The following is a 13,125-nucleotide window of genomic DNA, read 5'->3' as shown; positions in this document are numbered from 1 at the left end:
CATTCTTCTCAAGAGTTGAGAATGCCTCGACGTAGTGGGAGGATTGTTCATCAACCTAAATGCTACATGGGTTTAACAGAAACCCAAGACATCATACTTGATAATGGTCAAGAGGATTCATGACCTTTAAACAGGCAATGGAAGATATTGAAAGAGAACGATGGATAAAAGTCATGGACGTAGAAATAGAGTCCATGTACATCAATTCTGTCTGGGATCTTGTAGATCAATCAAATGAGGTTAAACTTATAGGTTGTAAATGGATCTACAAGAGAAAAAGAGACCAAACTAGGTGCAAACCTATAAAGCCAGACTTGTGGCAAAAAGTTTTACCCAAAGGGAGGGGGTCGACTATGAAGAAACCTTCTCTATTGCTTCCATGATAAAATCAATAAGAACACTCTTATCCATTGCCACATATTATGACTATGAAATATGGTAAATGGATGTCAAGATAGCTTTTTGAATGACCATCTTGATGAAAGTATTTTTATGTCTCAACCAGAAATGTTCATTAAATAGGATCAAGAACAAAAGATTTGTAAGCTTAAGAGATCTATTTATGGGTGCAAGCTTCTAGATCCTGTAATATAATATTTGACACTATGATCAAATTTTATGGTTTTGAACAGAATGTTGACGAACCTTGTGTGTACAAGAAGATAGTCAATAAAACTGTAGCATTCTTGGTCCTTTATATTGATGATATCTTGCTCATTAGAAATGAGACAAGTTACCTTGCTGACGTAAAGAGATAGTTAGCATCACAGTTCCAAATGAAAGATTTGGAGATGCTCAATATGTTCTTGGGATTTAATTTTTTGAAATCGAAAGAATAGAACCTTAACACTATCTCAGGCATCGTACATTAATAAAATGTTGTCAAGATATAACATGCAAAATTCCAATAAGGGTATGTTACCTTTTAGACATGGAATTCATCTGTCAAAAGAACGGTGTCCTAAGACACCTCAAGAAGTTGAGGAAATGAAAAGAATTCCATATGCATCGACAGTTGGGAGTCTGATGTACATTATGTTGTGTACACGTCCTGACATGTGCTTTGCAGTTGGGATCCTCAGTAGGTTCCAATCTAACCCAGGTCACAGTCATTGGACGGCTGTTAAAAACATCCTCAAGTATCTCAGGAGAACGAGGAATTATATGCTTGTGGACCTAAGGATTTGATCCTTATAGGATATACTAATTCTAATTTTCAGATTGACGTAAATTCTAGAAAATCTAATTCAAGATCAGTTTTCACTCTTAACGGAGGAGCTACAGTGTGGAGAAGCATTAAACAAAGTTCTATAGCTGACTCCACGATGGAAGCAGAATATGTAGCTACATGCGAAGCAACTAAAGAAGCAGTGTGGCTACGTAAGTTCTTGATAGATTTGGAAATCGTTCCAAATATGCACCTGTCCATTACTCTATATTGTGATATTAGTGGTGCAGTTGCTAATTCCAATGAACCTAGACATCACAAACATGGAAAACATATCAAAAGAAAGTACCATTTCATCAGAGAGATCGTACACCGAGGAGACGTGATAGTTACGCAGATAGCCTCAGAAGAAAACCTCGTTGATTCGTTTACATAGGCCCTCTCGGCTAAAGTGTTTAAGGGCCACCTGGTTGGACTAGGACTACGAGCAACATAATCTAGGATAAGTGGGAGAATGTCAAAGGGTATTTTGGATGCCCTAGTTTATTGTATATTTCTCTCTTTATTTCTCAACATTGTAAACATTATATATTTATATGTTTATCTCACTAGAGTATTAGTCCAAGTGGGAGATTATTAGGAATGTCTTAAACTCGCAGTTCGTAAATATTATTAACATATTCTATTTATCAATAAAAATGTTGTTGAGTTTTTTATTCAATAAATTACTCTTGATATTGCATCCTTCTATGAAAATCCAATAAACGAATCCACGGCCATAATATGAATACTTTAACTTTGTGTAGTGATAAAAATGGATCAAGTTTTTAGTATGTAGCCAAAATGATCTATAAGTATATGAATGAGATTGGGTACCTTATCCTGGTGACATTATTGGATGCCGCCCATTTTGTATACTGATACAAATGATGTGATCCGAAAATCATTCATGTAGAGACATATGAGTGGGGGCATCATATACAATGAGTTTGCATAAGACCAGACCTCGAAATAGTCACTTTTCTTTATAACAACCGTTTACTATTAAAACTGACTATCTCAAACTCAAATGACCTAGGGTAACTCGATCTTAATCTTGGGTTGACTATGAAATCATGTTTATTTGGGATTATCCTTTGATATGCATAGGTGAGAGTAGTCCAATAGCACTGCTCAATAAGCCTCCCATTTTGGGGATAAGACCGGATAGATAGCTAGGGACATAGCTTTGCAATATGGAATTCATTCTTACCCGGTTTAGGGTTAGCATATGGGTTTTTTCTCTTAAGCGCTGATGCCTTGTCTTGAACAACGGAGCCCCACCCTCTCATGGTAAAGATGGTTATGATTTATAAGTTGAACTATAAATCAATTGTTCATTAGAGGATCAGTGGGAGCTTAAAGAGCAAGATGTGTTTATAGGGGTAAAATGATAATTTTTGATCCAACTGTAAATACGAACGATCTATGAAGGATTGACTTACTGATTATGGTTAAAATGGACAACAAATATATCTACAGTGCGAAGAGTACAACTATCGAGCTATAATGGAACGTCTTGATAGTTAACAAATAGTGATTAATTCGGTTTAAAGAGATTAACCAATTAATTACAAGTCGTTGGAGCTCATATCTGTAAGTCCATAAGGTCCCTCTACTAGCTCGTAATTTGAATTAGTAAATTGAGTAATCTTGATGAGATTTGAATTAGGGTTTAGAATTTGAAATGTTCAAATTCAATTAGGGTTTTTATTTATTGTATTTGATACAATTGAAATGTTTAATGCTATCGAAATTAAACGAAATTGGAGAAACGATTAATGTTTTAAATATGATTTAAATATTAACTGTATAATATTAATTTCATAATAATGGAATTATTTTTTATTAATTCAATATTAGATATAAATTAACAAATTAATTAAAAGATTTAATTATTTAGTTTTTATTTAAAAATTAATTAATTGAATTAATATATATATATATATAATATATTATATATAACTAATAATTCAAATAAATAGTTTTATTGATAAATTAATTTTAGAAAAACAATTTTGAAAACAAAAACCAAATTTGATAAATTCAAAATGGAGATTTCTAAAAGTTGGAAATCTCCACTATGGTGCAAGGCACCTTATTCACTCAATTCCATTTTCTCCATGAAGTAGGAGTTGGCCTTTATGCAAACTTTGAATTTGCATGATGAAAGCTCTATAAATTGAAGTGTTAAACTGAATAATTGATTAATACTTACAAGAACTTTTTGAAGAACTCTGCAGAAATCAATAACCCTCAAAACCCTCTTCATATCTTCTATATATCCAGCTCAATTTAGTGTTTCCACCACACAATCCTTGCAAGAGAATAGTAAAGAAGATCTTTGGGGTAGTCTACTTGTAGATTGAAGCATTTTCACGTGGAACTCAGCTGGTATTGAAGAGAATTCTTCAAAGGTATTGTGTTCAGCAAACCCTCTTCTTTAATAGTTATTTTGAAGCATGTTTTAAACTCAGATTAAGTATAATTAGAGCGCTTATTGATTCTGATTTTCTCCGCTGCATGTTAATTTGCTCTAACACCCATTGTGCTCCTCAATTTCACAACACGTTAATACCACGAGCTCGTGTCATTTTCCCCGCTAAAAGTAGGTCCTAAAGGTATTTTGGTTTTTCCCTCTTCGTTAAATGTTATTTTGCATATTCAATATCTATTAAATTTCTAACATAAGTACAATATTTTATGATACTGCTACCAAGACAAATCTCATAAAATTAGAATTTTTCGCACTTGATATTAACGACAATAATTATTTGTCATGGGTACTTGATGCTGAAATCTACCTGGATGTTATGAATCTTGGAGAGACTATTAAAGAAGGAAATATGACATCCAGTCAGGACAAAGCAAAAACTATGATTTTCCTTCGTCATCATATCCATGAGGGATTGAAAATGAAGTCTTACAATAAAAGATCCTTATATCTTGTGAAAATTTTTGAAAGAGAGGTATGATCATCAAAAAACAGTTATTATTCCTAAAACTTGTTATGAGTGGATACACTTAAAGCTACAAGATTTCAAATCAGTAAATAATTACAACCACAAATTATTTTAAATAAGTTTGAAATGTGATTATGCAAAGAAAAAATTACTGATGTTGATATGTTAGAGAAGACATATTCTATATTTCATGTCTCGAATATGCTCCAGAAGCAGCAATATCAAGAGAAAGGTTTTAAACAGTATTCTGAATTAATTTCATGTCTTCTCGTTGCCAAACAAAATAATGAGTTATTGATGAAAATTCATGAATCTCAACCAACCGGAACGATATCATTCCCTGAAGTGAATGTTGTGAATTTTAATAATAATTGTGGTCCAGGTCGTGGTCGCAGTCGAGGTCATGACCGTGACAGAGGAAGAAATAATTATTATTTTTGTGGTCGTCATTTTAATCATTCAAATTTCAAAAGAATCACATAAAATGATGATCACAAAGGAAAAGCTCCACAAGATAAGAGTCAAAAGTGTTGAAAATAAATGCGTCCGATGTGGAATGATTGGAAATTAGTCACGTACCTGTCGTGCATCAAAACACTTAATTGACCTCTATCAAGCCTCCCTCAAGGAAAAAGGGAAAAATGTGGAAACAAATTTTGCATACCAGGATAATGATATATTTAACCCATCCCATATGACAAATTTGGATGTGGCAGATTTCTTTCAATCTTCTAAAGAGAAGATTAGCGCAGTTTATGGAACATCAAGTGTTTCTTTTGATTTTGAGAATATCTAGACTTAATGTTATTTTTTTCTTTTATCTATCTTCATGTTTTTTTTAGTAACTTTGTATATTTTAAGTGTTGTTTTTCTTATTGTAATTATTTTCTTTTAATGAAAAATCATCGATCATTTTCATATGTTGAGTGACTAAAAAATGAGTAAAGAAGATCTATGTATGGCAGACAGTGCAACTACACATACAATACTTACCAATAAAAAATACTTTTTCAAATTAACAATGCTGAAAGCAAAAGTAAAAACAATATCAAGTTCTGCAAACTTGATCGAAGGTTATGGAAAAGCAAATATTATTTTGTCTTGAGTAAAAAAATTTACAATTGACAATACATTGTTCGCTAGTCAACTAAAGAGAAATCTTCTAAGTTTTCAAGATATATGTTGCAATGATTATCATATTGAGACCAATAGTAAGAATAATGCGAAATATCTATATATTATCTCTACTGTCTCAAATGAAAAATGTATATTGAAAAAGTTGTCTACTTTATCTTCTGGATTGTATTATACTCATATACGAGTAATTGAAACATATGCAACAATGAACCTGAAGTTCATGAATCCAGATATATTTACAATTTGGCATGACCGAATGGGTCATCCAGGATCTATAATGATGAGGAGAACTATTGAGAATTCAAATGGACACCTATTAAAGAGCCAGAAGATTTTTCAATCTAATGAATTATCATGTGATGCTTGATCTCAAGAAAAATTGATAATTAGACCATTACCAACTAAAGTGGGCATTGAATCACCTCAATTTTTAGAACAAATTCATGGTGATATATGTGGACCTATTAACCCACCAAATGGGCCATTTATATATTTTATGGTATTAATAGAAGCTTCCAGTAGATGGCTACATGTATGCTTATTATCAAGTCGAAATCTTGTATTTGCAAGATTACTTGCTCAAATAATTAAGTTAAGAGCACAATTTCTTGATTATACAATTAAGACCGTTTGTCTTGATAATGCTGGTGAATTTACATCCCAAGCTTTTGATAATTATTGCATGTCAATTGAGATAATTGTTGAACATCTTGTAGCTCATGTTCATACACAAAATGGTTTAGCAGAATCATTTATAAAACGTTTGCAATTAATTGCAAGACCACTACTTATAATAGCTAAGCTTTTCTCATCCCAATGTGGACATACTATTTTGTATGCAACATCACTTGTACGCATTGAACAAGAGTATCCATGAGCGGGTTCGGATCTTTCTAATTTCGTTGTGGCCGAACTACCACACACACAATCTAACAAACAGATATGCATTGTAACACTAATTATAGGCATGCTTTCACAATTAAAATACAATAGATTGAGTAAACGTACCAGTTGAAGACAATCTTTACTCGCCCTCAATCCAGCGGAAGCGACTCCTCTACGGTTCTTATCGCCTAGCAATTTGTTGCCTAACAGCACATTGATCGTTTACACGAAAGGCAGCGTATGAACAAACAGCAATCGGGGACGACACTACCACTCGAAGCCCTTGGTATTCTCAGAGTGAGAATCTAAAGCGTGGACTTTGGAATTGGTAGAGGAAGAAGGAAAGGACAATCGTGTAGAACGAATAAGCAAGTGGGAGATAGTAAATGACTATCATATCGTCAAGTGCTTGTCGTTTAGAAAAAGGTACATGATCGTGTAGGTTTACTAAAAGATCGTTTAGCAAAAGTTAAGCAATTGTTTAGGTCAGCTCGGCGCGCTAAGCGATCATTTAGAAAAGGTGAGCGATCGTAGAAATCGCGTGCGATCGTTTAGTGCATGGGTGTACGATCGTTTAGGCGATGGGCGCTATCGTATAAGCTCTCAACGTTAAGCGATCGTGATGTTATCACACTGTGAGAAAATTTCTTCATCTTTCATAAAACGAAACCAATTTTCATTTTATTCTTCAATTACAATAACTGAATTCAATTTTCCCACTTTTGCATGATTTAGAAGAAATTCTCAGCCAATTATCTCATAACCGCCTATTCAATTAAATAATGAATATAATCATATTATATTCTTAACCTATAGTTTGATATCACATATCTACTATAGTAATTTCTCCTCTACTTGATATAAATCATATTTATATCTAATTTCCTCCAAAGTAATGTATCTCATACATTTAGTCAATTATATCATATATAATTAACCAGTTCAATTATATCATATATAATCGAACTCACTCTTGTCAATTTGAACATTTCAAAATGACCCAAAAACGGATTCTCAACTTTATCCAAGCTACCAAAAGGACCTTATGGACTTGTGGCTCAAAGCTCCAACGGTACGTGAATAGCTTATTAAACTCTTTAGCCACAAGATTCACCATCCGTTAACTATCAGGCATTCCACTAAAGACCAATAGCTGAACTCTTCTTACCCCAGATATATTTCTGTGTCCATCAAATATAACCAATCATGAGTACGATGACCCTTCATAAATGCTCATAAGTACAGTTGGGCCAATTTACCGTTTTGCCCCTATAGTTACATCTCACTCCTTAAGTACCACTGATTCTTCTAATGAACAATACAACATAGTCCAACTATGTGTGAACACTTCTGGGGCCAAGAGAAGGTGTGTGGTGCCACATCGTTCAAGACCTAGAATCAGCCCTTAAGGGAGCTAATGAGTAAATTCCATATTGTGTAGCTGAGTTCCTAGCTCCCAAATCAGACGAATCCCCAAAGTGGTAGGTTTGAATCGGCGACCTGGCCACTCGCACCCATGCAAATCAAAGGACTGCCCTCAATGGAAGGAGTTTCCAACTCACTCAGGATTGAGGTCATGTTACCTATGGTCATCCTAGTGAAGTGAATTCTTTGTCATGAATGGTGTTATATAACAAGATATTAACATTTCGTGGTCAGGTCTTATACAAACTCTTTGTATGGGACGGCCCCGCTTGCATGTCCCCTACACAAATGATCAAGATCAGACCATCTGTGACAAGTCAACACACTTGTGACCATTCCACAAAGTGGGCTGCATCCGTAACATTACTTGTATGTCACCACATACATGCTTAAGTTACATCCAGATAACCAAAAATTTTAGGTTTATTGGTTTGTGGTAAAGCAAATAAAACAAACAATTGAGCAAAATCAAGAAGTGAAGTAAAATATCATATATTATACATCACAAGCATTCGTACAAACTGTTTACAAACTACAGAACACGAGACTTTAAGGCATCAACCCCAACAATCTCCCACTTGTCCTAAAGCGAAATGGGGTGTATATAAAACTAGTACAAAACAATAAACTAGGGCATAAAAGCCCAGTAAAAGAAATCTCCCACTTGCCCTAGTCCAGCTGTAGGCGATCTTGTAGACCTATGCTCTGAAGGTGACCCTAAAACACCGTAGTCATGAGTGCCTTCGTAAACGGGTCAGCAACATTGTGCTCTGAAGCGAACTTCTTAACGATCACGTCCCCTCGATGCACTATCTCGCGGATTAGATGACACTTTCGCTCTATGTGTTTACCGCATTTGTGACTCCTAGGCTCCTTGGAGTTCGCCACGGCCCCACTATTGTCACAATAGAGGGTAATGGGCCTAGACATATCTGGAACAACTTCCAGTTCTGTCAAGAACTTCTTGAGCCAAACGGCCTCCTTAGCAGCTTCGTAAGCCGCTAGATACTCCGCCTCCATAGTGGTCAGCGATGCACCTCTAGTGCTTCGCCACACTACAGCTCCTCCGTTAAGAGTAAAGAATGACCCTGAAGTGGACTTGCAAGAGTCCTTATCAGTCTGAAAGTCAGAATTCGTGTATCCAGTAAGGATCAAATTCTTTGGTCCATACACGAGCATGTAGTCCCTCGTTCTCTGAAGATACTTGAGGATGTTCTTCACTGTAGTCTAGTGACCCTGGCCTGGGTTAGACTGATACCTACTGACTATGCCCACAATATAGCAGATGTCTAGTCGAGTACAGAGCATCGCGTACATCAAACTACCAACGGCAGACGCATATGGGACCCGTCTCATGTCCTCAACCTCTTGAGGTGTCTTAGGACACATGTCCATAGACAAAGTTGAAGGATCTCTTACCGAAGAGTTCCATGAGCACGTTCGGATCGCTCCAATCTCACAATGACCGAAATACATATTATACATTCAAACGCACGGTTATGCAAAAAAAATCTTAATTATAGGCATACTATAAACAAGATATACCAAGGGAGAGAATGCCATACCAGTTAAAGACAATCTTCAATCTTCGGAACTCAACGCAGCAGAACCCTCCACCCGATCAACCAACGCTCAGCAGCAACATCAACTACAGCAGCACAAACAACTGCATGAACACAAACGTCGCAGGGACGACACCACCAGAAAAGAGCCCTGGGTATTCTTGGAGTGAGAACCCAAAGCATGGTCTTTAGTGAATTTGGTAGAGGATGGAGGAAACACGAATCGTGTAGGCGATAAGCAAGTTGAGGGAAAAAGGCACTATCGCATAGCACAATACTTATCGTTTAAGAGAAGCTACACGATCGTGTAGGTTTTACTGAACGATCGTTTAGGAAATGGTACATGGTCGTTTAACAAACTCTGCACACTATACGATCGTTTAAAGAAGCTATGCGATCATGTAGGAAATAGTGTGCGATCGTTTAGGCACGAGATGGATGATCGTTTAGGCGCGAGACGACTATCGTATAGGCTCTCAATTTTCTTAAGCCATCATTTTCGATTTCATAAACGCGCTCTTGCAAATTCTTTTACACGATTGATGAATGCTTCAAAAAATGAAACCATTTCATTTTTATTTCATCGGTTACAATACCCAATTCATTCCCACTAACCCACGTCCAAACGTGATTTTTAGGTTAATTATCATATAATTAACCAACTAAAACATTAATAAATATAATTATATTATATTTTTATCCTATTGTTTGATATCACATATCTACTATAGAATTTTCTCCTACTTGATATAAATCATATTTATATCTAATTTCCTCCAAAATAATGTTATATCCTATATATTAACAGTTCAATTATGTCAAATAATTAGCGAATTCATCTTGACAATTTGAAACATTTCAAACTAACCCAAAAACTGAATTCTCTAACTTTTTCCAAGCTTACCCAAGGGGACCTAATGGACCTGATGGCTCGAAGCTCAAAATGGTCTGTTGAATAGCTGACTAAACTCTTTAGCCACAAGAACCACCATCCGTTAACTGTCAGGCATTCCACTAAAGACCAACAGCTGAACTCTTCTTACCACAGATATATTTCTATGTCCATCGGATATAACCAATCATGAGTACGATGAACCTTTACAGATGCTCGTAAGTACAGTTGAGCCAAATTACCATTTTGCCCCTGTAGTTACATCTCACTCCTTAAGTACCACTAATTTCTCTAATGAACAATACAACATAGTCCAACTATGTGTGAACACTCTCAGGCCAAGAGAAGGTGTGTAATGCCACATCGTTCAAGCCCTGAAATCAGCCCTTATGGGAGCTATCTATCTACTTACCCCTGCCTCGGGGAAGGAGTGAATTCCATCTTGTGTTGCTGAGTTCCCAGTTCCCAAATCAGATGAATCCCCAAAATGGTAGGTTTGAATCGGCGACCTGGCCACTCGCACCCATACAAATCAAAGAACCATCCTTAATGGTAGGAGTTCCCAACTCACCCAAGATTGAGGTCATGTTACCTATGGTCATCCTAGTGAAGTGAAATCTCTATCATAAACGGTGTTATATAACAAGATGTTAGCACTTCGTGGTCAGGTCTTATACAAACTCTTTATAAATGACGCCCCTGCTCGCATGTCCCCAACATGAATGATCAGGTTTAGACCATCTGTGACAAGTCACAACACTTATGACCATTTCACAAAGTGGGCCACATCCGTACCGTTACTAGGATAAGGTTTCCCTCCTATATCTATATACTATAGACCATTTTGGTTATCACTCAAGACATGATCAACTTATATGTCACCACAAATATGCTTGAATCACATACAGATAACCAGAGATTTTATGTTTATTGGTTTGTGGTAAAGCAAATAAAACAAGTAACTGAGCAAAAATACAAGATATGAAGTAAATATCATATATTAACAACACAAGCGTTCGTACAAACTGTTTACAAACTACAGGACACGAGACTTTAGGGCATTAACCCCAACAAAAGTGACCCATGCCTGAATGGAAGTAGGCTCCTCTTGGAGTCTTGTATCGAGTATTTGAGCAACATCTTATCAATGTACGATGCCTAAGATAGTGCTAACACTTTGTTCTTACGATCCCGAAAGATCTATATACCCATAACAAACTGAGCCTCTCCCAAATCTTTCATTTGGAATTGGGTCGCTAGCCAGTTCTTAACTACAGTCAGTAGACCTAAATTATTCCCAATGAGTAGTATATCACATACAACACTAAGAATACTACTGAAGCATTCATGATCTTCTTGTAGACACAAGGTTCATCAACGTTCTGGTCAAAGCCATATGACTTGATCGCAGTATCAAACCGTATGTTCCAAGATCTAGACGCTTGTTTTATCCCATAAATGGGCTGATTCAGCTTGCAAACCTGTTTCTCTTGACCTTGGGCTATGAAACCCTCGGGTTGCACCATGTAAATGGTTTCCTCAAAAATGAAAAATAAGTTAAAAAGACTTGGTTGAGGATGTAAATACCCATGAAGAAAACCTTAACATGACTAATGAGGAAAGTGAAATATCTAAAGATAATAATGAGATTTCTATAAAATATGTCATAACAATATAAAGATGGAATCGAACTAATGTAATTATTGACAATATTTTTGTGTATAATGTTGCTCTTGCTATTATATCTAAAAATGAGGATCTTGAACCAATATCTGTTAAAGAATGTCGACATAGAAAAGATTGGCTTCAGTGGAAATAAGTAATCGCAAAATTAAACTAGCTTTCAAAACGGCAGGTTTTTTTACCAGTAGTCCGAACACCAGAAGGTGTCAAACCTGTGGGATATAAATCGGTATTTGTGAGAAAAATAAATCAAAATAATGAAGTCACAAGATACAAAGGAAGACTAGTTGCACGAGGTTTTTCACAAAGACCTGGTATTGATTATGAGGAGACATTCTCCAATGGTGGATGCAATTACACTAAGATATTTAATTGGCTTGACTGTGTATGAAAGTTTGGATATGCATTTTATGGATGTAGTCACAACATATTTATATGGATCTCTTGATAATGATATTTATATGAGATTCCCAGAAGGATGTAAGATATCTGAAATATACACATCAAATTCCCGGGAATGGTATTCAATAAAATTATAAAGATTGCTATATGGATTGAAAGAATAAAACAGTTGTGGTACAATCGCCTAAGTGCATATTTATTGAAAGAATGATATCAAAATAATTCAATATGTCCATATGTTCTTATAAAGAAATCAAAATCAAGATTTGCTATTATAACTATATATGTTGTTGACTTGAATATAATTGGAACTTCTGAAGAGCTTTCAAAGGCAATAGAATATCTTAAGTAAGAACTTGAGATGAAAGATCTTGGAAAAACAAATTTTTTCCTTGGTTTACAAATTGAGCATTTAGCAGATGGAATTTTTATTCATTAGTCAACTTATACAGGAAAAAATTTAAAAAGATTTTATATGGAGAAAGCACATCCATTAAATATTCCAATGGAAGTCCATTCATTGGATATAAAGAAAGATATATTTTGACCTCAAGAAGATAATGAAGAACTTCTTGGACCTGAAGTACCATATCTTAGTGCAATTGGTGCACTTATGTATTTGTTAATAATACAAGACCAAATATTGCATTTTCAGTAAATTTATTAACTAGATATAGTTCTTCTTCTACAAAAAGACATCGGAACGGAATTAAGCATATACACCGTTATCTCCGAGGAACAATCAATATGGGTTTGTTTTATTCAAATAAATCAATTTTGATCTTGTTGATTATGCAAATTTTAGACATTTATCTGATCCGCACAAAGCTGGATCTCAAACAGGCTATCGTTCACATGTGGAGGAACTGCTATATCATGGTGATCGGTAAAATAGACCATAATGGCCACTTCCTCAAATCATGCTGAAATTCTTGCAATTCACAAGGCTAGTCGAGAATGTGTATGGCT

The sequence above is a fragment of the Benincasa hispida genome, chromosome 4 (assembly GCF_009727055.1).
Source record: "Benincasa hispida cultivar B227 chromosome 4, ASM972705v1, whole genome shotgun sequence".
Classification (NCBI taxonomy): Eukaryota; Viridiplantae; Streptophyta; class Magnoliopsida; order Cucurbitales; family Cucurbitaceae; genus Benincasa; species Benincasa hispida.
This window is presented reverse-complemented; position numbering follows the sequence as displayed.